We start from the raw sequence: 27541 nt of genomic DNA, 5'->3' as shown, positions 1-27541 counted from the left end.
TAATAATCCTGACGGTTATCTTCACATTATTCACCACCATTGTCCATTTCTGCCTCTAATCCACAATGTTCTGAGAGTCTACCAACACCAGCACTCGGTCCAGAACCTCAGTTCTTGTGGTCCAAACACATCCTTTCACTGTGGCTGCTATCAGGCTGGAAAACCTCTGATTTATTCTCACAGACGTGACTCATGGCGTGAACAGTTACGGCTCATTCCTGCATGCGGTGGCAGCGTATTATTGAGATTGGTTTACCTTCTAATGTGGTTTGGAGCGCTGGAAGGATCAATTTACTAAACAGAAGCATGGCAGCAGCAATAAAAACACAAAAACATGCTCAAGTGCTGCACTGAGACAAACTAATGGATATCTTTGGTGGTAAAGCAGCTCGTTTGTTCCAGAGGGATTACTGGAGAGCGCATGTGTGTGTGCACGGCTGGAATTATTCACCCCAGTTAACCTGAAACATATTCCACTGATGCAAATACAGTTTTTACTTCACTTGCTGAACCCCAGCAGCTTTTATTTTTGCGCTGAGATTTGGTTCATTTTCCAGATATTTACTGAAACTACACGTTTAACCGCACACAGCTGCACTTTGTGTGTCATTTTTACACTATTTCAAGTCGTTACTTTTCATATATGTTCAGCAACATCAGTTCCTGTTTTTATAATTCCTATTACACCAAATAAGTTATATTTAAAAGACAAAGCCATCCCACTGTTTTTATAGACACACCTGCACATACTATTTCTTTTACTAGATGTTTCTATTTTACTTTTACACTTTTCTTACTGTGTTTTTCTAAGTTTTTTAATGGATGATTGTGTGGACTCTCAGCTGACGTCTTTTCTGTCCCATCATTCCCTGCTTCAGTCCATCCCTCCCACTTTATATCTGAGGTTCATTCATTCATTCCTGCTCCTCCACATCTCCAGAAATCTCTCATGCAAGTTAGAAAACTCAGTATTTGGGGATTTGTTTTTTGAATCTCATGTAAAAATCCCTTCCATCCTCTTCTGGTCGATGCTAAAGTTCAGTAAAAGCTCTCCAGCGGTTCAATCCAACTTCCGAGCGTCGCATCCGTCCTCTTCTCGTCATCAGTTCCTCCTCTGAACTCCATCAACTCCCTAAAATACAACTTTTCTGAGCTGCTTTTACCTGTTGTACAACTTCCTGGTTCAGTGCCCCTGTCTCTGCCCACCAGAGTGACATCATAGCCGACCCACCTGAGCTCCAGCGCCCCCTGCTGGTGTGGCCCTTTTACCTCTGTAGCCTCATACTGGCAGCTGATGATGGTTCAGGTCTGTTGGTTTCATCTGAACCAGGCGGAGCAGGAAAAGTTTCGCTGGTTGTGTTGAAATTTCAGGTAATTTTCAGATCATAATTCTCTATAGTTCCTGATGTAAGGCAGCTTTTGGAGTTTACAGAGATGAAACTGATATTAGTGGTCAGAGGTGGGCAGTAACGAGTTACATTTACTCCATTACATTTACTTGAGATGTCTTGTGTCTTCTGTTTACCAACATGGGCGAAGTGAAGCGTGACGTCAGGGTTGGTAGGTCCATGTGATACAGCTGTTGGGGGGGGGTAACAGCATAAACAGACAGTGTATGAGCATGCTGGATATTTAGTCACTGGAAGTAGTTTGCACTGTTCAAGCATAAAAACGTTCCCTTACTACATTTATTTGTTTCAAAAGCTTTATGTTGTGAAAAACTGAGATTTGGAAATTTGTGTTTCTTGTGCCTTAACTTGTCATTTTGTAAAGATGTTATTTATTTTTGCTATTTTTTATTTTATTATTTGGAAATACCAGAATTTGCACATTATTTTACATTTTTGTCTGATCACATCATTTCTAAAAAATAAATCAGACATTACAATCAAACAGTTACTCAGTACTTGAGTTGTCTTTTCATCAAGTACTTTTTTACTCTTACTTGAGCAGTTTTTTGGATGACTACTTTTTACTTCTACTTGAGTGATATTATCAGCATTGATCATTGACAACAGCTCATGTATCTTTACTCATTAAAAATGCTCAGTTAGCCAAAGATGCTTTCTGATGATGCTCCCTGCAGCATCGATTCAGACTTTAGTGAAAAGAGAAAGCATATTTTGCACTCAAACTGACTTTGGCTGGAGTAAAAAAATCAGTTTAATCTCCACAATCATCCATGCTATAGGGTCTTACATTTAAATTTAAAGTAGTTGGTTTAAAATCAATAATACTTAGCTATACTATTACTATTACTATTATTATTGTTATTATTGTAGCTTCCAGCTACTAATGTGTTTTGGTTTGTGTGCTGTTTTCTCTAAATCCCATCAAGGGTTTTTAATAAGATTTGGAGTCCTGAGACGTTTCCTCAAGGACTCTTTAGGAATGACTGAAACACGCTTCAGTTGATTTGAACGTATGATTGGAATCATTTTAAAAATAACCAGGTAGAGCGTCAAAATCACAATCATATCAGAAAAGGGTTTGTCAGAGAAGCCAAGATGTCCATCCAGTTTGCTCTCATCACTTTACAGGCTTTTTTATTGCATATTCAGTTGATTTTTCTGTGCTTTTTGCTCAACATTGGAGCTCTGTGAGGTTTCTGGGCATTAAATCTGTGTTTCTTATGGCTGTTCTTCGTCCAGCCGTGTAGACACTTCATCAGGTCAGTCTGGAAGTTTCTGCCAGGAACAATGGGTGTTTTTCTCAGCTATTATTTTCAAATTCTCCTGAGAGAACTTTTTCCTCCACTCCTGCTGCACCGCTGCAAACCTGTTTATGACTCTGTCAACCGAGCGTCTTGAAACTCTTTATTTTAAAGTGCCGTCTTTTTAGTGCAAACAAATAGTTTCTTCTTTGTCTTTGTACTCAGCATGAATCCCTGCAGTTAGATCTGTATCAGAGCTGAAGCTGATTTAGTGTTTAGGTGTTCTCCCAGGTGTGTTTTTTAACGGTATGCTACACTGGTGAGTCATTTTAGATAGCGGTTCACTAATTATGAAACAGAGGTATGATATAAACTTGTTGCTAATGAGAGGGAATATGGAACACATTTTTATTAATTTGATTGCATCATACAACTCGTATGAAATAGAGAAATATTATCGTGCTAAACTTAATTGTTTTGTGCAAGTCTGAACGGCCACAATGGAGACGTATGGAAGCACATTCTGAACATTCAAATAGACCAGAGGAGTCAAACTGATCTTAGTTCAGGTTCTACATTCAGCCCAGTTTCATCTCAACCAGTAAAATCACAGCATAATAACCTATAAATAACCACAACTCCAAATCTTTCCTTTGCAGTAGTGCAAAAATGTTCACATGTAAGGAATTATCTTATTACAAAACATCATAAAAAACCTGAAATTCTTCAGAAAAATAAATTCAGTTTCAACAACATTCAGCCTCAGTTTATCATTTCCACATTACAACTTCCAGATCACAGTGTCTACAAAGGAACACAACATTTAGTCATCTGGAACTGAACCATAGAGGATTTACTTTATGATCAAAACGACAAAAGTCAGACAAAAAAAATTACAAAAAAACAACAAAAACAATGACAAAAACGAGACACAAAATGACAAAAAATTAGACAAACGACACAACCGAGACAAAATGAAAAAAAAAACTCAAAATGACACAAACGATACACAAAACAACAAATAAAGCAAAACACAAAATGACAAAAATAAAAACACAAGCAATAAAAAAAGGAAACACAAAACGAGAAACCAAACAACAAAAACATGAGACAAATTATTACAAAAGTGAGACACAAAACGACAAAAGAACAATAAACAATCTAGTACTTTATGATCAAAACAACTTGTCATGGTCTAGAAATTATTTTAAATTTATAGTTTTACTAATTTACAATCTGCAGTTAATGTCTTCTCTGGAATTTTTCCACTTTGAGGGCCGGATTGGACCCTCTGGAGGACCGCTTTTGGCCCACGGGCCTCATGTTGGACATCCCTGCTGTAGATGATCCTCATTAACGCACACAGATTCCGTTAACGACTCTCGTGATTCAACAAACCACCTTAAAGAAGAACACACATTCACACAGCAGCAAGAATTCAAAAACGAGGTGAAGACAGCAGCTTTAAAAAAAAAGAATCTTCAGTCGCTCCTTGTCCTTCCTCTCTCCTCCCTGTCACTCTGGCTCTCCTCCTCTCCCGCCCGGAGCTCTGCAGTTCGGAGCGTCGGTGGCACATTCTGCCTGGCAGTGCTGAGGACACATGGGCCTGGAAGGAAAGACAGGAGGACAGATGGGTGGGCGACGGGCAGAGACAGGGTTTGTTAGAAGCTCAGCTTCAGTCTCTCCTCATCTCCAATCCTCCTCTCTGGCAGCGGTGGAGCGCTGTCAGTTAGCAGGCCTTTACTGGAGCTTTACAATGAACTGGAATAACTTCCTCTGCTGCTGGATCGCAGTGATGTGTAGGTCTCTCTGGTCTTATTAAAACTCTCCTCAGCATTAAAGAGTCTCACGTTCACGCTGCATTTATGAATCCTGCAGGAACGAGACAGAAAGTCGAGCCTGATTCGGCCTCTGGCGTCATTATCTAAGCATTAGTGACACGTTTACCAGATCTGAGCACCTTTTCACCCTTCAGCTCACCCATCCCACCTGCCTCTTCTGACTCTGAAATCACCTCGGTTCTTTCCTCTCACACCTGCTCCGACTCCTGAACCTGAGTCTCTGTTAGCAGCTTTTAACCCTCAACACTCACCGGCCCAAATAAACGCATCAGTAGATGTAGAAAGACAGTAAAACTGCAGTTTCTTCTCTTTTCAGTCTCCTGTAGAAGCACAGAAAGTCCATTTATACTGTAAGTGAATAAAGTGCTTCCAAGCTTTTAGTGTTTTTTGAATAAAAAGCAGAGTGAAAGTTTGGGGATTAAGTCATTTAAAGGTCCAGTGTGCAGGATTTAGTTGCAGATTACAACTAAATAAATACCCCTCACCTCATCTTAACCCACGATGGCAGCTAAGAATGTAAAAAATCCTCCTGTCAGAGTCAATGTTTGATTCTTCTGTTCAGGCCTGCAGCAGAAACATGGCGCTGCAACAGATATGTTCATGCTCTGCTAATAGATGCTCCTAAATCTGTTAGTTGTATTTGCTTTATAGCGCCTTATCATAACTGTGAATGCAAAAAATACAAAGAAATGATGTTTTTAGAGGCTTCTAGAGCTGCTAAAATGCAAAATAGAAGGTGAAATAACTGCTGATTCAATTCAATTCAGTTTTATTTATATAGTGCCAATTACAGGTCAGATTGTCTCAAGACACTACTGAGTGGGAGTTTTCATGGAATTATATTAATTATTTAATTAAGAATTATATTAAAAGCATAATCAACACCATTTCTCATTTTTAAAATGCATTTATTGACTTTTTTCCCTAGTTATCACCTCTAATTTACAAAAATGCAGATTTTACATGTGAGGATTTTTTTTCAGTTTTGCCGTTTTTTTTTACAAACTGTAAATTAATCCTGTTTTTTTGTTTTTCTAGGAGTTTAGTAGATATTAGCTTTAATTTAATACAGAATTGTTATTTCAAACATATGCAAGTATAAGCACATATCTAATATATCTAAATGTCTCAAATAATTACTTTTTCTTCTACTTTTTTTTTACTAGTTATCTCCTCTAATTTACAAAAATACAGTTAAAACTGAGATTTTTCATGTGGAGAATTTTTTGCTTTTACAGTTTTGCCCATTTTTTTTATTTTTTTTATTTTTTTTTACAGTTAACATTCATATTGTTTTTCCAGGATTTTAGTAGATATTATCTGTAATTTAACAAAATGGAAAATCTGCAAGCAGGTAAAAGGTGATTTCAAATATTTCAGTCCTTCATATGCAGAATTCTTATTTCAAAATATACAAATATGAGCAAATGTTTGATATATCTAAATGTCTTGAATCTAAATATTTTTTCCTGACTTCACAACAGTAAAAATTTGAGGAATTTTTAAATTACAATAAAAGTAAAATTAACACCTTTTTTTCTTTTTTTCCTACTAGTTATCACCTCTAGTTTACTAAAATACAGATTTTTCATGTGGAGAATTTTTTTCAGTAAACATTAACATTACTTTTCAAGGATTTTAGTAGATATTATCTGTAAGGTAAAACATTATTTAAAACCCTTGCTCCATTTTGTTAGCACATGAATAAAAGTGGGAGTTTTCATTGTCTGGACGTGCCCAGACTTTGAACGGTTGTGTTTTATGAGCTCATTTAAACATGTGACTTTTAAAAAACTAAAATTAAAAACAGTCTGTGAACTGAAACGTCCACAGCGATGCGATAAGAAGGAACTTAAACTGAATGTTTCAGATGTAATGATTCATATGTGAACCGGCTTCTTGCTCCAACAATCAGCCTGATAAGTGGATGTTTGCATAATCAGATCAGAAATGGGAAGAGTCCAGATGAACTCAGCTGACTGATCCTGTTCTTTATTTCTGATTTCATTCTGCATTATTTGCCTGTTGATTGTCATGAATTTGTATGCAGCAAAGAGCTAGGAAGCGTTTCAGGCGTAATTAGGCATCATTCGCTGCTCTGAAAAAATTACACAGTCAAATCACAAGCTTCTGTATCCCCCATCAGCGAGCTAATTAAGACGCGTTAGCATGCTGAGATGCAGATGAGAGGTCAAGACTGTCGCATGCTGAAGGAAGGATCATGTGAAATGAGAAAGTTGAGTGCAGTAAATGCTAACAGTAACAATGAGAGACATGAGAGGTTGAAAACAGCTTTATTCATCAGATTAGTGACACCATGGTGGAGACAGAATTACTACTAAGGCCTGCTGCTCATCTCATGGAGGAAACTTTAACTTTGGGTGAATTCATTGGAGCAGAGGACATTAGAGTTCCTCCATGTTCATGCACAGAGCACAGTATGTAATAAAAAAAATGCAAGAATTAAACTCTGCGGTGTGAGACGGAGGTAAAGCTCATTAGTTCTAACTAGTGATGGGATGCAATTAAATAATTAATTAGAGAGGTTGTAATTAATTAATCACAATTAATCGCATTTTTTATTAAATATCAATATTTGACACAATTAGCAAAGTTTTCAACTCAAATAAATGTTAGCTGAGACTGAATGGATGAAAAGACATATATGTGAACGTAAACAATAAAATGTTTGTTTCATTTCTATTTATCTGCATTTTTCATCTGTCTGCTACATTCACAGATTACAGCAAACTCAAAGTGACATAGTGATTATATTCAACATTTTAAGACTTTTTGTAAACTCAAGCACTTTCAATCTCTTGAAAAGTGGTCTATTATGGGATGGTGACACTGTTATTCATAGCTAATGTATGGTGCATCGCCCCGACGATAATGAGGCGTGGGGAGCGGAGGTCCGACGCATCACAAAACTTTCATTAAACTTTGGTTAAACGTCTAAACCAGCCGTCATTGAACTAAAACCAGGACAGATTCAGCAACTTATTTCTCGCCTCAAATGTTTTCAGAAATACTTTTTGCTGAACAGTTTTCGTAATAAAAGAGAACGTTTGTGATGCCATGTTGGTCCAATGTTTCTACCGGACTGAAGGCTGTCATGTGACGCACTAGTGACCCACCCACCAATAAGGCGATATTCAGATGCGAGACGTTTCCATGTGGGAAAAAATGTCCCTGTGGACACGTAGCTTGTCCATGCTAACAGCAAAATGTTTTAAATTGTGGTGATCAGAAAACTCTTTACTTAATGAATAATTTGCACACAACCAGGCTTTTATCAAAGCTGCCATCAGGAAGGTTTTAAAAGAAAACTTTCCTCCCATCAAGCTCAGTGCATCTCGTCTTCCTTCACCAAACTTTCTGACGTCACTCAGTGCATCCTGTGGATCTTCTTCATGACTGGAAAACAGACTTTAGGTTCATTAGCGCCACCTACTGGGCTGGAGTGTTCATTAGTGTTACTCACTCTTGGAGCCTCAAGTGGACATTTGAGGAACTGCAATTTTTGACACTTTGTCTACTACACCAAGCTGTTGCACTAACAAGCCCACAGATTGAAGAAAAGACATCTGCAGTCTCACCTTGATCTCCTCCTTCCACCCATCATTCTCTACGTTCCCTTCTTCTCCCCTCAGTCCTCGTTTTTCCTGCTTTCTGGTCTCTGATCGCTGCTGTAAAAATGTAGCGGCTGGAGTGACACACGTGCAAAAACAGAGACATCATCTCCCACCAACACGAGTTTCTGTGGAACCCACCCATGGAGGGTGAGAGGGTGTGGGGGCTCTGAAAACGCTGACTGCAGCCGGCTATGAGTAAGACTTTAGTTTGTGCATGTGGAGGACTGATTCATTTCCAGCCTTCTCATTGTGTCAGCAGATGCTTCTCTTTGATGTGACTCTGAGTGGGAGAGATGGAAGAAGAAAGAGACGGAGGAGATAAGAAGATGCTGCACATGTGTCGGCCAGTAATATCCACTGAGCTACAGCTGTATTAGGACGTGTTATTTCAATATTGATGCGTCTTGTTTATGCTGTATTTGGCAGTTTATAAAACTCACACAGGAGAATAGAAAGCAGTCAGACACGGTGTCCATCTATTATTGAGGAAGCCGCTGAGAGAAAACACTCGATGACTGAATCGCCTCGTAAAGAGGAACACATGATTCCTTCCTCTGTGTCGGTACGCTGTAAAAAATGAATTAATATTTGTTTCTTTAATCAGTCTTAAACTAAAGACTTTTTAAACAATTTACCTTTATGAAGTTTTTGTCACATAACTATATTAGGTTTTAAAATCACAAGTATTTATGTGCATGTTAAGCATAGAAAAATGGCCAGTCGTAAATAATGTTCACATTTTTAAAAAATCTTTTTTAAATGTAAAATTATACTTTTTTAACAGTTTTTAAATCTGAAAAAATACAGTTTTACATACACTTGCTGTTATTTAGAAGAAAAAGTATGTATATAATTTTCTAGACTTATTTTACAGAATTTTCCCGTTTTGTTAAATTACAGAAAATACTAATTTATATATATGTATATATATATATATAAATATGTATATATATTTATATATATGTATATGTATATATATATATATGTGTATATATATATATATATATATATATATAAAAAAATTATGTTTTTATATATATATATATATATATTTTTTTTTTTTTTTTTTTTATACAGTGTAGATGATGTAATCCAGTCACGCTGATGCTAGTTTTGTTTTTAATATTTGATCTCTGTTCTGCTGAACCCATGAACTAAGTAAAGTCAACATGAGATGGGACCCTCCATGGTTGGTTTGTTCTGGGGCGTTCTGTGAATAATCTCTGGGCTCTTTGGTTTGTTCAGCAGCAGCTTTTGTGGAATAACTGGGTGCACTGTGTCCAAAGTGCTGAGCTTCTTCTCTGCAGTTTATTCAGTTAATGTCATCAGAAACGTCTCTTTTCTTGTCCACAGCCGTGATAAACTTTGAGATATCTGATCGTCTCTGCTTCACCTGAGGGTTTCCCGTGAATCAAACTTTTACAAAATGATTTACTGTATTTTTTTTCTCTGCTCTCTATTGATATGAAACCAGATATGTTAGGATCCTGCTCCAGCCTCTACCCTTCTTCCTCCTTTTCTCTTTTCTCCCATTGTTCCTCATCTGTTTGTTTTGACCTGTCTCTCTCTCTGTGGCTCCCTCTGTCTGTCACCTCTCCCTCATGTCTCTCTCTCTCTCCCTGTCTCTCTCCCTCATGTGTCTCTCTCTCCCTGTCTCTCTCCCTCATGTGTCTCTCTCTCTTCCTGTCTCTCTCCCTCATGTGTCTCTCTCTCTCCATGTCTCTCTCCCTCATGTGTCTCTCTCTCTCCCTGTCTCTCACCCTCCTGCTTCACCTGCTTCACCTGCCTGCACTCTGTTTGCTGATTGCTACAATGAGTTTCAGCTGCAGCAATCAGGTCACACCATTCACCTGTTCTCCACCTCACCTGCACCTATTTAAGCTCTGCCCGTTCATTCACTCCCTGCCGGATCATAGATTCACATTCCCTTCGAGATTCTGTTGCCCTCTGAGTTTCTGTAACCCACATGCTTTCATGGACTCTGTTCCCACCTGGACTCTGCTTTTGGACTCTGCTTTTGGACTCAGCTCTTGGACTCTGTTTTCCCCTTCCGTTCAGTTCCCCAATTTTTGTGAGTATCCCTCTTAGCTTAGTTTGTTTTGCAGACTTCCGTTTTTGTAATCTTTGTGTTGGTGAGTACTGTGACTGATTTAGTTCCTGTTTTGTTTAAATAAAAACCTTTTTCCTTGAACCTCCTGTTGGCCACTATCTTTGTCTGCGCCTGGGTTCTCTGACTCCTCGCCCCCCGTGACAAGATAAATGTATTGCTGTCATTAAATTCAGGGTTTTTATTGTTTTATTGCTGAAAAACAGATATTGACCTCCAGTGCTCCGGTTTTTCAGATATTTAATTACAGGAAGTTGTGTTTACTGTGCAAATAAAAGCACAACCAACTCCTAAGTGAGGTCTGAGTTTTCGGCCTTGAATTTCTTCAGCTTTAAGCATTTTTATTTGCTCAGGAAATGAGAGTGCACCGAGGAGATGCTTCAGATCAACAACACTTCACACCTAAATGTTTTTTATTAAGAAAAGACTGAGGAAGAAAACAGGAACAACCTGATGGAAGAGGACTAGACACACTTTAAATACTAATTCAAGGGACCTTTTTCCATTATTGTTGTAAAATGAACAAAATAATCTACAAATTTCCAAAGTATTTAGGTTTTAAACATTATTTTGATGTGCTGGGTTGCCATAACGATGCTGGTAAGGGTAATGTAAACTCCAATTTCTGCTATTTGCGACTTAAAACTAAATTTAGGTAATTTAATGAACATAACTTGATTTTTCTTCATCTTGAGTTTAGGATTTCATGTCTCCTCTCCGGTGTTGATAAGCCTGGAGAGTTTCAGAAGACTTTTTATTACCAAAATTAGAACATAATTTCATTATAAAATTGTCATAACTTAAAAAGATTGATGCAAACTGCTGCGTTCATTTTTTTTTTTGTTGAGCTTAAACATTATTTTTTGAGTGTAGTGGATAACAATGAGTTACTAAATCAGAAACTGAGATTTTTACTTATAAATGAGGTAATAATCAGATATAAATGTCTGTAAAATAGAAGGACGACCACTTTCTGACTGAACAATAGTCTCTCATTTTATTACTGAGGGGCTAATAACAAATACTACTGGCTAAAAAATAAAGAATGTTTTGAACTGTTTTAAACTCCTGTTTCATTACTTTGCCAAGGAAAATGGCAGAGTTATGTGATGATCAGCGATGGTCTGTCTGTCTGTCTGTCTGTCAGCAACATTACTCAAAAACAGAGTAACAGATTTGGATGAAATTTCCAGGGAAGGTCAGAAATGACACAAGGACCAAGTGATTATATTTTGCCAGTGATGCAGCTTATAGTCTGGATCCACAGATTTGTTAAAGGTTTCTGTGTCATTGTGAGATAGCGGCACAGCGACACTGTAACCATGACAACAAGTGAACACTGCATCAGCTGCCTGCTGATGATCACATGATTGTGATCCTACTACAAATCCACCTCTGAGGACTTATCAGGACTTATCCATCAGAAATGATCCAAGGAACAACTGATTAAATTGTGGGGGTGTTTCTGAATCCCATCAATTCCTGCTGCCCGCTACATACTTAGGTCACGCGATTCGATATCTGTACATAACGTACACATGCATAACACACGCCTGTGCTCAGCGCAAGGTCATTTTTTCTGTGGGTACATCTATATTAATATTACCGTGATTTCTTATCATCAATAACCACTAAACAAATGCTGTAATTCTGACAATGCCATATGGGGGAATGAGCAGCCTTGGAGGAGGACTGCGCTCTCTGAGGGCTTCTCTAGTTTTAAATTTTGCTTCATTGCAGCTCCAGGTTTATTTAGTGTGTCGATGCTTCAGGAATCACCGGAAGAATAATGAGGAAACGTGTCAAAATCAGAAACAACCCATAAAGAAACTGATCTTCATTCCCCCTCATTGCCTAATGGACTCTTCATTTGATTTAATTCCATCTCCTGTACAGTTTTAGATTCATACTTGTCCAGTTTATAAGCAGTGCTGTGAAATGATTCCCTTCAAGCCTCCATCTCGGCTGCTTGTGTGTCGTGTTTGTTTCAGTGTCTGCAGGCTGCATCCAGAACACGCTCTGACTGCAGCCGTGTCACTCCTGAGTATGTCTCACTCCCAGCTGATGGGGTGTGTTGCCCTCGGTGTGCGTCGTCTTACATGCACACGCCTGCTTACTGCGGCAATATTTCTACCATTTAAGTGGAGAAAGAGGAGCGGGATCAGCCCAGTATTATTGCTAAAAATGAGATGTCATGCTCTGCTCACTCCAGGGGCAGCCGGCTGGACTCTCCACAGCTGATTTAGAGCGTCTGAGTGTGACAGCGAGGAGGGTGAAGCTGCTGCTGCCTGGGAGAGGGAAGGGGAGAGGCTGGTGAGGCGGGAGGAAGCAGAGCGACCCACGGAGAGTGTGTCACTTTCCCTGACATTTATTTGCACAAATTGTCCATAGATGAGGAATGTGTTGTGTATCGGCAGCTGGAGGCGTGTTGAGGCAGGTGACTGAAGCACCAGATAGGCAGCGTCTTATTATATCCAGTATCAGCTGCATGAGGAGCCATCTGCCTCCTGATCATTACTGTTGTTCTGCTCGTGTGTCCAGGTGACGCTGATTTAAGTAAACCGCAGAAACCCACAGATAGATAGATGGATGGATTGAAAGACGGACTTCTTCTGTGGCTTCATTATTTTCCTCAGCAGAGTTATTTCTTACGTGTCTCGGCTGTCAGTTGCACATTTCTTTAGGGTCTTCACCAGAGAAAAATCCCTCTCACCACTTCTACTTTCCCATCATGTTCTTTCTGTCCTGCTGCAGCCTGATCATCCACTTTGCCACTCCTCTGCCTTTCAGATTACTTTTCAAACCCTTTGGTGCTGACTGATGTATTATTTATTGCTTTTCTTTTCTGCTAAAGAAGACCATGTTGTACTAGACTGTGTTTAGTTTTTAACACTAAATCTGTCTTCATCCCTTCAATATTGAGCAACAAATTGGGTGTTATTAGTCTAACTGCCGCTTCTATCAAAGCTGAGCTCCATTTAGCAACAGGAACAAATGCTAATAGACAATTTGTGAGTAAATGAATTGAAGTTTAATGGTTTTAAATTGGCCTGTTATGGTGCATGAGCTAGAAATGCAAATTAAAAAGTAAAGAATGTTTTGAAATGAGCAGTTTTTTGTTGGATATTGAACTTGTCCTTCATTTGCATTTTGCTTTATTTCCTCTCCAGGCCCAGTTTTATCTCGTATAGTCCTGGTAGAACCGCTGAGGAGCAGCAGAACGTCCAAAGAATCAGCTGATTTTGGTGTAGAAACGTTGAGATGACCTGATTTCATTGGAAAATCTTCATAAAGGATACACATCAGGGAAGGAAGAAACACTGAAACCCAGCAGAGGAGTGAGAGGAGACGAAGAGACAGAGAACAGGTAAGAAATTAGGGGTTTTTCAGTTTATTTCCTGTTGTGTCCTGATGTCAGACTGATAAATAAGCTCTTATTGAACACAAACATGTACTTCTTTAAATATGCTTTCTAAGGGATGTCAAACCTTTGTCTGGTAGAGAACAGAACCAACCTGCCTCAGGAAGACTGTTTCTTGCCGGTTTGTATGTTTGCTTGTGTGCATTTGCTTCATGATTGTTGATTTGCACCAACATGTGTGCGACACTTCTGGCATACAGTTTAGCACTGGGGTGAAAAGCATCAGTTAGTGTCTTCACAGGCATATATTATGCCATCTTTCCTGCTTTTATTGCACTTATTTCACCGGCAACACTGTCATTAGCGCTGACAGCGCTTCACGTACTCCAGCTATTATATTCCACGTGCATACGTGAGCCTGTCAGGCAGAGATAAAGTAAAAGAAGTAATTGTTGTAATTATTTCCTCTCCGATCTCTCGCCGCCTACCGGGTTAGCGTCGAGGAAATTCTCACTACTCTGAGAGGGAAGTAATGTAGAGTAGCCCTGCTCAGTTTATCCACCTTTGTATTCATGAGACGAAGCCTCATTTTTCCGGCGCTCATGTGTCATTATGTTAATTACTATTGTTGGAGGAGACTCTGTTTCTGACAAAAGCAAAAGGGAGGCCACACATCCAATCATGGCTTAAAGAAATGGATTCTGCATATCAGAAAATGAATTAAAATCTATGTGCATGTGGGATATATGAGCAGTGGGCTTAATGTTAAAAACAAACACAGAGAAAACATTTTTGGCATCATGTAGAACTTTAAGGACTTTAAATTTAATTAAGCTGAGCCTATATTCCTGCTAACTTTTCTGGGATGTTTGTTCCTTCAACCAGACCTGGAACAGTCTCCGTGTTTCTGCCAATGTGTTATCTTTCTTCAACACTGAGAAATTAGAGGAGGGATGTGTTTGCTTGGAGGAGGATATAAATACAAAACCCTCGGCTGTGTTTCTTTGGTTTCCGTCTGATACTCTGACAGACTGTAAAATAAAAGCCTGAGATGTGAACATTCCTGCTCCGACTGTTCCTGGCCTCGTGTTTGATCTCGACTCTCCTCCTGTCAGGACTCTGATGGTTGCAGGTAGCTGCTGATCATTTCTAGCCTCTGCTGTTTGCTGGTGTCCTCACATATTCTGATCTGATGTGTCTGTGCTGAGAAATTACTGCTATTGTCTGAGTTTGCTCTTCATGAATTAAGCTTTCTAAAGGTGGATGTGGTTTACGCTTTTGGTTTTGATGTTGGAGGTTTCTGCAGTTTACACTTTTGGTTTTGATGTTGTGGAGGTTTCTGTGGTTTAGTTGGAGGTTGTGGAGCGGCTGTGGTTTGTAGTTCCAGTTTGGATAAAGGGGAGGATGAGGAAGGAAAAGCGCTGTAGCCCTGTAAGATGTAGTGGAACTCTTGATGATTAATGGAATGGTGAGTCACTCAATCCATTAAACAAGAGAAGATAAAAGAAATAATAATTACATAATATGCGTGGGAATGGCAGAGATGCAGGCTTTTACCGACCGGCTTTCTAACTAGTAAAAGGGGAAATATGGAACCGCAAATGTATGAAATTACCAATGTTAAAGACAGAGTTGCTTCGTTTTGCTCGTCCAATGTTTGCTAACCAGTTACACAATCACTGCTGGAACTGAACGCCTTCCAGCTTTTTCCCTCTTTCGAACTTTCTTTGCGCAAACAGTGGGTTTGTTCAGACAATCGCTGCATGGAAAGTTGAAATTTAAAAAAAAGGAATCCAGGATTTAGAGCAGAGGACAGAAATGCTGGTGTCTCTGTTGTAAACTGTGACTGAATTAGTTTGATTATTTCAAAAGTGAATCATTGGATCGTACCTGGATCATTTCAGAATTGGACGACATTTGGGCTTCAAAATGTTTGAAAAATAAACCAGTTTTCTGCTCCATATTCATCAATAATAGGTATGTTCAGCTCTGTCCAGTCCACTCTCCCTCCAGGTCTGTGGGCTGAATTCACATCTGTCTGTACTTTCAGTCTGTTCTGACTTCTTTGGAGCTCCTGCACCAGAAATAGTATCATCACTACAACAATGCTGAACATAATGCACATTTACTGTTGCTGCAGTATAATGCAGTATATTTCCACCAACATGTCAGTCAGCGCTTTGCTCCTTACGCGTCTGGTTATAGCAGCATTTGAATAACTTTTGCACCTCAATGTCAGACATGGTTTCAAGCAGAGATTATGTGTGGTGCACATTAATTTCAGCATCCAGCCACACTCCCAATGACGACAGCCTGCACACATGCAGCACCAGTCGCCTCTCTGCAGCTGGTAGTGCTGTCTCATCACAGGGAAACCCTTGAATCACAGCGGCAGCAGCTTATTCTCCGTTATTTTATTTATTTTGTGACTGCAGCAGTGAATGCAGGACCCCCGAAATCAAATAAGCCTGAAAATATTGTTCATGATGTGTAAGCTAGCGCTGATCACTGCGTCACCTCTGCTCTTAGTTCACTGGATGAAATCATGACAGAATGGAGGAGCGGATAAAAGGGAAAAACAAAAGCCAGAGCCAAATGCCAACATTTTAACTTTAAAAATACAGCGATGTCAGCGATCTCGAGTGTTTACTGAATGTGTACCACTATGCGTCCTAAAATGAATAAATTAGATATTAGTCTCACAAAGTAGTGGTCTCCAACCACCAGACCGGTACCGGGCCGTGGGTCATTTGGTACCGGGCCAGACGGAGAGAATAAAAACAGTTTATTTTATATTTCTAGTTCTGGCAGAGTCTGCAGGGTGTTTATTTTGAAAAATGACCAGATCGTCTTCCTGTCACTTCCGTCTGCGCTTGTTTCCTGCACCTGATGTTAAATGTAGCCGTCAATGTCCCAAAATTAATTTAAAAAACAGTCTGCGCAGAGATTCTTTTAAAAGAGGGAGAAACTTGAAGCTAACAGAAGAAAAAGGAAGTAAATATTTAGCAACAAGTCATTTCTTTAGTTTAGGACTCTTTAAAAGGAAAAAAAATCATTATCACTCCACCAAGGAAGACGACGGAGTTATGTGATGATGGACGTTGGTTTGTCTGTCTGTCCCTCCGTCTGTCTGTCTGTCCGTCTGTCTGTCTGTCCCTCCGTCTGTCTGTCTGTCTGTCCCTCCGTTTGTCTGTCCGTCTGTCTGTCTGTCCCTCCGTCTGTCTGTCTGTCTGTCCCTCCGTCTGTCTGTCTGTCTGTCTGTCTGTCCCTCCGTCTGTCTGTCTGTCTGTCTGTCTGTCAGCAGCATTACTCAAAAACAGACCAACAGATTTGGATGAAATTTTCAGGGAAGTTCAGAAATGACAAAAGGACCAAGTGATTAGATTCTGGCAGTGATGCAGCTTATAGTCTGGATCCATGGATTTGTTAAAAATTTCTGTATCATTGCAAGATAGCAGCACGGCGTCACTGTAACCATGACAACAAGTGAACACTACATCAGCTGCCTGCTGATGATCACATGATTGTGATCCTACTACAAATCCACCACTGAGGACTTATCAGGACTTATCCATCAGAAATGATACAAGGAACAACTGATTAAATTGTGGGGGTGTTTCTGAGTCTCATCAATTCCTGCCACCCGCTACATATTTAGGTCACATGATTCGGTATCTGTATATAATGTACACATGCAGAACACACACCTGTGCTCAGCAGAAGGTCATTTTAAAGATTTCATCCGTCAGAAATAATACGACTGAGCAGACTTGGCGGAGCTCTGCTCTCTGAGTGCTTTTCTTGTTTATTTTGTGTGCGATGACTGGTCTGTAGAAAATAATTTTGCTTGAATCTGGTCCGTGGTGCAACAAAGGTTGGAGAGCGCTGTCTTCAGGTGCTCGATGTGCAGCGCTACATATACACATACCTCCTCTATAATCAGCTGTGACCTGCTTAATCTGTACCTCTAACCTTGTGAAATGTTTCTCTGGATGGCCACACAGTTACAGCTGTGATATTAACCGCCTGTATGAGTAAATCCTCCTGTGCTCTTATGTTTAAAGCTTCCATTAAGTGCCGGGCCCCGAGGACATCGCTGTCATTTAGTCTGTCTTCTAGAATCACCGTGGTCCTGGTGGGTATTAAAGCAAAACGGCCTCTAGGGGGCCCTTAAAGTGGTTTTTGAGTTTGACAGGTGAGCTAATAAAAATTTCCGATGGGCTCAGGGACACAACAGGAGAGTAAAACATAAAGCTGCTGCTGCTGATTCATAAAGCAAAAACAACAGGTGGAAAGCAACTAAATCATGCTGCACAGGACACAGGAGCTTTGCTGTCGTTCTTCTATATTTAATGAACTCATTTGCAGGATGACGTTGACTCCTTTTGCATACAGATTGTCTGTTTAGAAGCAGAGTGCAACTCGCAAAGATCAAGGCCAAATTCTCAATTATAATCCGGCCTCTTAGTAATTAAAGACACAGGATGCATTTACTGTAAAAGGGCTCAAGTGTAGTGATGGCTGCCGGCCTGATAGAGAAGTATTTTTGTTCATTAACAGAGAAATGAATAGTCATTATATACCCTCTAAAGGAAACGGTTATTGACTTACTTGATGAGGTTAAGGAAGACATTAAGCCTGCCACTGAAACATCCATGCCATTATGAACATTGTTAAAATAAAAATTTCAGATGCTGATGTATACGATCATCTGAAAAATGAAGTACAGAAGTAAGTATAGGATTTATCTGGACAAGAAAATGTCCTTTTTTAAAACAACACTTATTATTAAAGATGATATATTCCATGAAATGATGCATAAACTATACATTTTGTCGACATTTTCATATTTAAAGCAAAAAAAAAAGAACTTCCACAGTAACCATGAGCCTTTTTTAAAGCTCTAACGTCTACTGAAGCGAGTGGTGTCATCCTGCCCAGGGCACTCTCAGGTCTTCACATAAAAATGAGCCTGGCAAGGAATTTAAAAAGATCTACAAATGATTTGAAATAAATTGTTCCACTGCAAGGAAAATCATCTCCAAGTGGTTTAGATTTCAAATGACTGCCAATTTGTTCAGGAATAGCTGGCAGAATCAGCCAAAAGAACAGGTCGATTGATGCCAAAAGAAGTCTTCAAGAACCCTCAGATTTCATCCCAGGATCTGCAGGTAACTCTGTCAAAGTGCTGCGTCTCCGATCAGAGAGAGGAGCTGCCTGCCAGGAAAAAGCCTCTGCTGTCCAAAAAGACCATTAGAGAAAAACTACAGTTTTCCAGTGAACGTATAGACAAAGAGGAGGAGGCGTTCAGAGATAATCTACTCTAGACCGATCAAAGATGTAGTTGTTTAGCCACAGGAGCAGCCGACACGTTGCCAAAGAAAGAGTTTAGTGGAAGAACCTGATGGACTCTGTGAGGTTTGGTGGTGAAATGAGGGACTCGGTATCGATTCAACTGTGGATTCTGGGGCGTATCAAAGAAAAGTTTGAAGGTGGGCAATAACTGGCGGTAAAACATAGGGCCACACAATGACAGAAGTCTCCTGGAACTAAATTTCTAGAACATGAGTTCCACCCGGGAATCTTTTGACAGTGCATCCGGTGTTGCTATCAGCCTTAGCATGCTAACAGGCTTAGTTGTGCAAAGTTTCCTAGAACATGTTCACACTACAAATTTCAATCTTCTCTGCTGTCAAACGAACTTTACGTTTCTGTTGACAAAAACAGAGAAAGTCGGTGTTTCTTTGAGCGACTGTAGAGCTGAAATTGAACTGTTGGCTAGATGTACCAAAAAATGTGCCAAACTGTGTCTCCAAAACTAAGGAGAATCATGAACTTGTGAATGAATAATGGCCTGAAATATTGCCAAGTACTGTTCAAAAAAGGAGAAGGATCCTTCCAGAACTGGAGGACATTTGGGCTTAAAAATGTTTGAAAAATCAACCTTCTCTTTTACAGTTTTCTGCTCCATATTCATCAATAATAGGTATTGATTGGCTCAGCTTCCACATCAATGGTAGCATTTTTATTCCATGTTTTCTGTGTTGTTTGCTAACCCTACTCTAATCACAGTAACAGGGTTGCTAATCCATGCTAATGTGATCTTTTTCTCAGCAGTAGAAGCTAGATATTTAGCTGCTGTTACTGCTGACCAAGAGGACAAACTGACTGATGGAAAACAGTCCAAAGAATTAGTCTGATCCTGATAATATGAGGTAGAGTGAGACATTCAATCAAGGCTGACAATGGGATGAAAAGATGAAAAATAGAAGAGAGGACATAGCTTTGCTCTACACATTCTTTAGGACAACTGTTGGATGATGGAAACGACAGCAACAAGACACAAAACGACAGAAACAAGAAACTAAATGACAAAAATGAGATACAAAACAACAGAAACAAGACACAAAACAACAAAAACGAGACACAAAATGACAAAAACAACACAGAACGACAAAAATGAGACACAAAACGACAGCAACAAGACACAAAACGACAGAAGACACAAAATGACAAAAATGAGATACAAAACAACAGAAACAAGACACAAAACAACAAAAACGAGACACAAAATGACAAAACAAGACATAAAACGACAAAGACAAGACACAAACTACAAAAACGTCATCAACAGGTTATGCTAACATGTTGTGGGGCACGTTCCATGCATAAAAATTATTCTTTAAAATATTTTATCGATTAAAAAAATGTTCCCACAATTACAAGAAAAATCAGTGAAAAAAATCAAACCAAAAAAAGATTTAAATTTGATTCTAACTGTTTTATTAGAGATTCAGTTTGGTCATCAGGGGTATGAACAAGAAAAAAATGTCATTTTAGGAGAACTCCAGACTTATTTGGTATTTTTAAAATATCTTCAAACATTCTTTCCTCCTAGTTTTTTTTAGATTTGGTCTCAGGACAAGAACATTTACACAACTACTGCATGTTTTAGTATTTTCTTCATGGAATATTAGAAATGCTGCTGCAAAGCCTAGATTTGATTATGAATTAAGTGTTTAAAGGACATGAAAACCCTTAGATATATTACATCTATTGTTATTTTGTCATATAAATGATTGAAAAAAGCTGATTTTCCCTGTTGTTGTGATCAAATATACGACCTTTATGTCCTCCAGCGATAATGCAGCTTTTCACCTGCCGTATCTTAGCTGTCATTTTTCCAGAAACAAAGCAGGAAACTGAGAAGAGCTCTGGATGTTGAAGGTCAAAGTGACTGCAATTTTAGAAACTGCAGCGTTTATGCAGATGGAAGGGACACGTTCAAGGATACAGAGACTCATCATCATGTCAGCTGATCGAGTCCTTCAGCAGCAAATGTCAATCGAAGCTCGGTTTGACATCCAGCTAAGGACTGTAGGGAAGTTGGTAGATGGTCTGGAAGCTTGAAAGTTTTATTCCCAAACCTGGATTGCAGTGGTGAAATCATTCAAGCTATTTTAGCTAATTTGACATCAGTTGCTGCCTCTGTTTTTATTGGTTTCTCCCTCATACTACTCCCTAATTCCTTTAAACATGTTGTAACGTAGTTTGGTGCTCTGGGCTTTTGTCAGGCTGGATAAATATCATGCACTGAAGCTGCGTGAAAGTTCGGGAGCTGAAAGTGACTGAACTCCCAGAACTGGTTGAACTTGAGCTGCTGATTGGCTGCCGGCGTCATGTCCCCCATGTGCACTAAAACCATATTGTGGCTGCCAGCGATGCGGACGCCAACAGTGACAAGATTGTTGCAGCAGCAGCAGCAGCAGCAGCCTCAGGGAGTCGTAGCACTGGCAAACCTCACACTGTAGCACAGCCTCATAACACCCGTCCAGAAGAAGCACGTTAGTTCTTCTGAATATCTGCAGAGGGAGAGCCACGTTGTGTGTGTTTGTTGTCAGAGCGTCCTCATGAACGGGTGTTCAGGTGGACACTCTGCATCTTTGCTGCAGATTTTTGCTGATTTCCGTCCAGGGCTCAGTGTGCAGATGCTGCTGGAGTCGAGTATGACGTTGTGACTCCCATCCGAGCGCTCGTTCTCAGCGAGAGCTTCCTGGCAGTCACCCACGCTGCTGAACATTAAGGAGAAGAAGTGAAATATGCGCTGAGATGAAGCAGGGTGGAACCAGGAAAAGGGGCCAACGGAGAAAACGAGAACAAGAGAGGCCAAATTTAAGCCCGTGTCTTTGTAAAATGGATGCTTTATCTTAGTGTTTTTACACAAGCCACAGCCCGAGTATCTGCTTAAATTCTGATCCGCCCCATTTAACCATCAATCTAGCAAATCCTGCTTTAATTATGAGCCGTGCTTCTTCCTCCTCCCAAACTCAATCACAACAAATAAAAGAGCCTTTTCAGCCATAATGGGATTATCGATTGGGTGGCAGCCTAGAACTGAGACTTTGTGTATGTTTGTGTCTGGCTGTGTGTGCGTGTGTGTGTGTGTGCGTGTGCGTGTGCGTGTGTGTGTGTGTGTGTGTGTGTGTGTGTGCGTGTGCGAATATGGAACCGCAAATGTATGAAATTACCAATGTTAAAGACAGAGTTGCTTCGTTTTGCTCGTCCAATGTTTGCTAACCAGTTACACAATCACTGCTGGAACTGAACGCCTTCCAGCTTTTTCCCTCTTTCGAACTTTTTTTGCGCAAACAGTGGGTTTGTTCAGACAATCGCTGCATGGAAAGTTGAAATTTAAAAAAAAAAGGAATCCAGGATTTAGAGCAGAGGACAGAAATGCTGGTGTCTCTGTTGTAAACTGTGACTGAATTAGTTTGATTATTTCAAAAGTGAATCATTGGATCGTACCTGGATCATTTCAGAATTGGACGACATTTGGGCTTCAAAATGTTTGAAAAATAAACCAGTTTTCTGCTCCATATTCATCAATAATAGGTATGTTCAGCTCTGTCCAGTCCACTCTCCCTCCAGGTCTGTGGGCTGAATTCACATCTGTCTGTACTTTCAGTCTGTTCTGACTTCTTTGGAGCTCCTGCACCAGAAATAGTATCATCACTACAACAATGCTGAACATAATGCACATTTACTGTTGCTGCAGTATAATGCAGTATATTTCCACCAACATGTCAGTCAGCGCTTTGCTCCTTACGCGTCTGGTTATAGCAGCATTTGAATAACTTTTGCACCTCAATGTCAGACATGGTTTCAAGCAGAGATTATGTGTGGTGCACATTAATTTCAGCATCCAGCCACACTCCCAATGACGACAGCCTGCACACATGCAGCACCAGTCGCCTCTCTGCAGCTGGTAGTGCTGTCTCATCACAGGGAAACCCTTGAATCACAGCGGCAGCAGCTTATTCTCCGTTATTTTATTTATTTTGTGACTGCAGCAGTGAATGCAGGACCCCCGAAATCAAATAAGCCTGAAAATATTGTTCATGATGTGTAAACTAGCGCTGATCACTGCGTCACCTCTGCTCTTAGTTCACTGGATGAAATCATGACAGAATGGAGGAGCGGATAAAAGGGAAAAACAAAAGCCAGAGCCAAATGCCAACATTTTAACTTTAAAAATACAGCGATGTCAGCGATCTCGAGTGTTTACTGAATGTGTACCACTATGCGTCCTAAAATGAATAAATTAGATATTAGTCTCACAAAGTAGTGGTCTCCAACCACCAGACCGGTACCGGGCCGTGGGTCATTTGGTACCGGGCCAGACGGAGAGAATAAAAACAGTTTATTTTATATTTCTAGTTCTGGCAGAGTCTGCAGGGTGTTTATTTTGAAAAATGACCAGATCGTCTTCCTGTCACTTCCGTCTGCGCTTGTTTCCTGCACCTAATGTTAAATGTAGCCGTCAATGTCCCAAAATTAATTTAAAAAACAGTCTGCGCAGAGATTCTTTTAAAAGAGGGAGAAACTTGAAGCTAACAGAAGAAAAAGGAAGTAAATATTTAGCAACAAGTCATTTCTTTAGTTTAGGACTCTTTAAAAGGAAAAAAAAATCATTATCACTCCACCAAGGAAGACGACGGAGTTATGTGATGATGGACGTTGGTTTGTCTGTCTGTCCCTCCGTCTGTCTGTCTGTCCGTCTGTCTGTCTGTCCCTCCGTCTGTCTGTCTGTCTGTCCCTCCGTTTGTCTGTCCGTCTGTCTGTCTGTCCCTCCGTCTGTCTGTCTGTCTGTCCCTCCGTCTGTCTGTCTGTCTGTCTGTCTGTCCCTCCGTCTGTCTGTCTGTCTGTCTGTCTGTCAGCAGCATTACTCAAAAACAGACCAACAGATTTGGATGAAATTTTCAGGGAAGTTCAGAAATGACAAAAGGACCAAGTGATTAGATTCTGGCAGTGATGCAGCTTATAGTCTGGATCCATGGATTTGTTAAAGATTTCTGTATCATTGCAAGATAGCAGCACGGCGTCACTGTAACCATGACAACAAGTGAACACTACATCAGCTGCCTGCTGATGATCACATGATTGTGATCCTACTACAAATCCACCACTGAGGACTTATCAGGACTTATCCATCAGAAATGATACAAGGAACAACTGATTAAATTGTGGGGGTGTTTCTGAATCCCAACAATTCCTGCCACCCGCTACATATTTAGGTCACATGATTCGGTATCTGTATATAATGTACACATGCAGAACACACACCTGTGCTCAGCAGAAGGTCATTTTAAAGATTTCATCCGTCAGAAATAATACGACTGAGCAGACTTGGCGGAGCTCTGCTCTCTGAGTGCTTTTCTTGTTTATTTTGTGTGCGATGACTGGTCTGTAGAAAATAATTTTGCTTGAATCTGGTCCGTGGTGCAACAAAGGTTGGAGAGCGCTGTCTTCAGGTGCTCGATGTGCAGCGCTACATATACACATACCTCCTCTATAATCAGCTGTGACCTGCTTAATCTGTACCTCTAACCTTGTGAAATGTTTCTCTGGATGGCCACACAGTTACAGCTGTGATATTAACCGCCTGTATGAGTAAATCCTCCTGTGCTCTTATGTTTAAAGCTTCCATTAAGTGCCGGGCCCCGAGGACATCGCTGTCATTTAGTCTGTCTTCTAGAATCACCGTGGTCCTGGTGGGTATTAAAGCAAAACGGCCTCTAGGGGGCCCTTAAAGTGGTTTTTGAGTTTGACAGGTGAGCTAATAAAAATTTCCGATGGGCTCAGGGACACAACAGGAGAGTAAAACATAAAGCTGCTGCTGCTGATTCATAAAGCAAAAACAACAGGTGGAAAGCAACTAAATCATGCTGCACAGGACACAGGAGCTTTGCTGTCGTTCTTCTATATTTAATGAACTCATTTGCAGGATGACGTTGACTCCTTTTGCATACAGATTGTCTGTTTAGAAGCAGAGTGCAACTCGCAAAGATCAAGGCCAAATTCTCAATTATAATCCGGCCTCTTAGTAATTAAAGACACAGGATGCATTTACTGTAAAAGGGCTCAAGTGTAGTGATGGCTGCCGGCCTGATAGAGAAGTATTTTTGTTCATTAACAGAGAAATGAATAGTCATTATATACCCTCTAAAGGAAACGGTTATTGACTTACTTGATGAGGTTAAGGAAGACATTAAGCCTGCCACTGAAACATCCATGCCATTATGAACATTGTTAAAATAAAAATTTCAGATGCTGATGTATACGATCATCTGAAAAATGAAGTACAGAAGTAAGTATAGGATTTATCTGGACAAGAAAATGTCCTTTTTTAAAACAACACTTATTATTAAAGATGATATATTCCATGAAATGATGCATAAACTATACATTTTGTCGACATTTTCATATTTAAAGCAAAAAAAAAAAGAACTTCCACAGTAACCATGAGCCTTTTTTAAAGCTCTAACGTCTACTGAAGCGAGTGGTGTCATCCTGCCCAGGGCACTCTCAGGTCTTCACATAAAAATGAGCCTGGCAAGGAATTTAAAAAGATCTACAAATGATTTGAAATAAATTGTTCCACTGCAAGGAAAATCATCTCCAAGTGGTTTAGATTTCAAATGACTGCCAATTTGTTCAGGAATAGCTGGCAGAATCAGCCAAAAGAACAGGTCGATTGATGCCAAAAGAAGTCTTCAAGAACCCTCAGATTTCATCCCAGGATCTGCAGGTAACTCTGTCAAAGTGCTGCGTCTCCGATCAGAGAGAGGAGCTGCCTGCCAGGAAAAAGCCTCTGCTGTCCAAAAAGACCATTAGAGAAAAACTACAGTTTTCCAGTGAACGTATAGACAAAGAGGAGGAGACGTTCAGAGATAATCTACTCTAGACCGATCAAAGATGTAGTTGTTTAGCCACAGGAGCAGCCGACACGTTGCCAAAGAAAGAGTTTAGTGGAAGAACCTGATGGACTCTGTGAGGTTTGGTGGTGAAATGAGGGACTCGGTATCGATTCAACTGTGGATTCTGGGGCGTATCAAAGAAAAGTTTGAAGGTGGGCAATAACTGGCGGTAAAACATAGGGCCACACAATGACAGAAGTCTCCTGGAACTAAATTTCTAGAACATGAGTTCCACCCGGGAATCTTTTGACAGTGCATCCGGTGTTGCTATCAGCCTTAGCATGCTAACAGGCTTAGTTGTGCAAAGTTTCCTAGAACATGTTCACACTACAAATTTCAATCTTTTCTGCTGTCAAACGAACTTTACGTTTCTGTTGACAAAAACAGAGAAAGTTTCTTTGAGCGACTGTAGAGCTGAAATTGAACTGTTGGCTAGATGTACCAAAAAATGTGCCAAACTGTGTCTCCAAAACTAAGGAGAATCATGAACTTGTGAATGAATAATGGCCTGAAATATTGCCAAGTACTGTTCAAAAAAGGAGAAGGATCCTTCCAGAACTGGAGGACATTTGGGCTTAAAAATGTTTGAAAAATCAACCTTCTCTTTTACAGTTTTCTGCTCCATATTCATCAATAATAGGTATTGATAGGCTCAGCTTCCACATCAATGGTAGCATTTTTATTCCATGTTTTCTGTGTTGTTTGCTAACCCTACTCTAATCACAGTAACAGGGTTGCTAATCCATGCTAATGTGATCTTTTTCTCAGCAGTAGAAGCTAGATATTTAGCTGCTGTTACTGCTGACCAAGAGGACAAACTGACTGATGGAAAACAGTCCAAACAATTAGTCTGATCCTGATAATATGAGGTAGAGTGAGACATTCAATCAAGGCTGACAATGGGATGAAAATATGGAAAATAGAAGAGAGGACATAGCTTTGCTCTACACATTCTATAGGAACACTGCTGGATGATGGAAACGACAGCAACAAGACACAAAACGACAGAAACAAGAAACTAAATGACAAAAATGAGATACAAAATGACAAAAACAACACAGAACGACAAAAATGAGACACAAAACGACAGCAACAAGACACAAAACGACAGAAGACACAAAATGACAAAAATGAGATACAAAACAACAGAAACAAGACACAAAACAACAAAAACGAGACACAAAATGACAAAAACAACACAGAACGACAAAAATGAGACACAAAACGACAGCAACAAGACACAAAACGACAGAAGACACAAAATGACAAAAATGAGATACAAAACAACAGAAACAAGACACAAAACAACAAAAACGAGACACAAAATGACAAAACGACATAAAACGACAAAGACAAGACACAAACTACAAAAACGTCATCAACAGGTTATGCTAACATGTTGTGGGGCACGTTCCATGCATAAAAATTATTCTTTAAAATATTTTATCGATTAAAAAAATGTTCCCACAATTACAAGAAAAATCAGTGAAAAAAATCAAACCAAAAAAAGATTTAAATTTGATTCTAACTGTTTTATTAGAGATTCAGTTTGGTCATCAGGGGTATGAACAAGAAAAAAATGTCATTTTAGGAGAACTCCAGACTTATTTGGTATTTTTAAAATATCTTCAAACATTCTTTCCTCCTAGTTTTTTTTAGATTTGGTCTCAGGACAAGAACATTTACA

General features: G+C 39.7%; 1 protein-coding gene across 5 annotated transcripts in view; it reads left to right on the top strand.

The window, feature by feature from the left end:
* LOC111566907 (protein phosphatase 1 regulatory subunit 29) overlaps positions 1 to 27541 on the top strand; it is a 119632-nt gene that overhangs the window by 17065 nt on the left and 75026 nt on the right. For all 5 annotated transcript variants that reach the window (XR_008599678.1, XM_055005046.1, XM_055005050.1 and 2 more), the window contains exon 2: positions 13407 to 13603. The gene's annotated coding sequence lies outside the window, so the exon portion shown is untranslated. The remainder of the gene's footprint in view (positions 1 to 13406; positions 13604 to 27541) is intronic.

The sequence above is a fragment of the Amphiprion ocellaris genome, chromosome 19 (assembly GCF_022539595.1).
Source record: "Amphiprion ocellaris isolate individual 3 ecotype Okinawa chromosome 19, ASM2253959v1, whole genome shotgun sequence".
NCBI classification, from domain to species: Eukaryota; Metazoa; Chordata; class Actinopteri; family Pomacentridae; genus Amphiprion; species Amphiprion ocellaris.
Note: the sequence above shows the minus strand (reverse complement) of the source record. Positions and strands in the feature narration are given on the sequence as shown.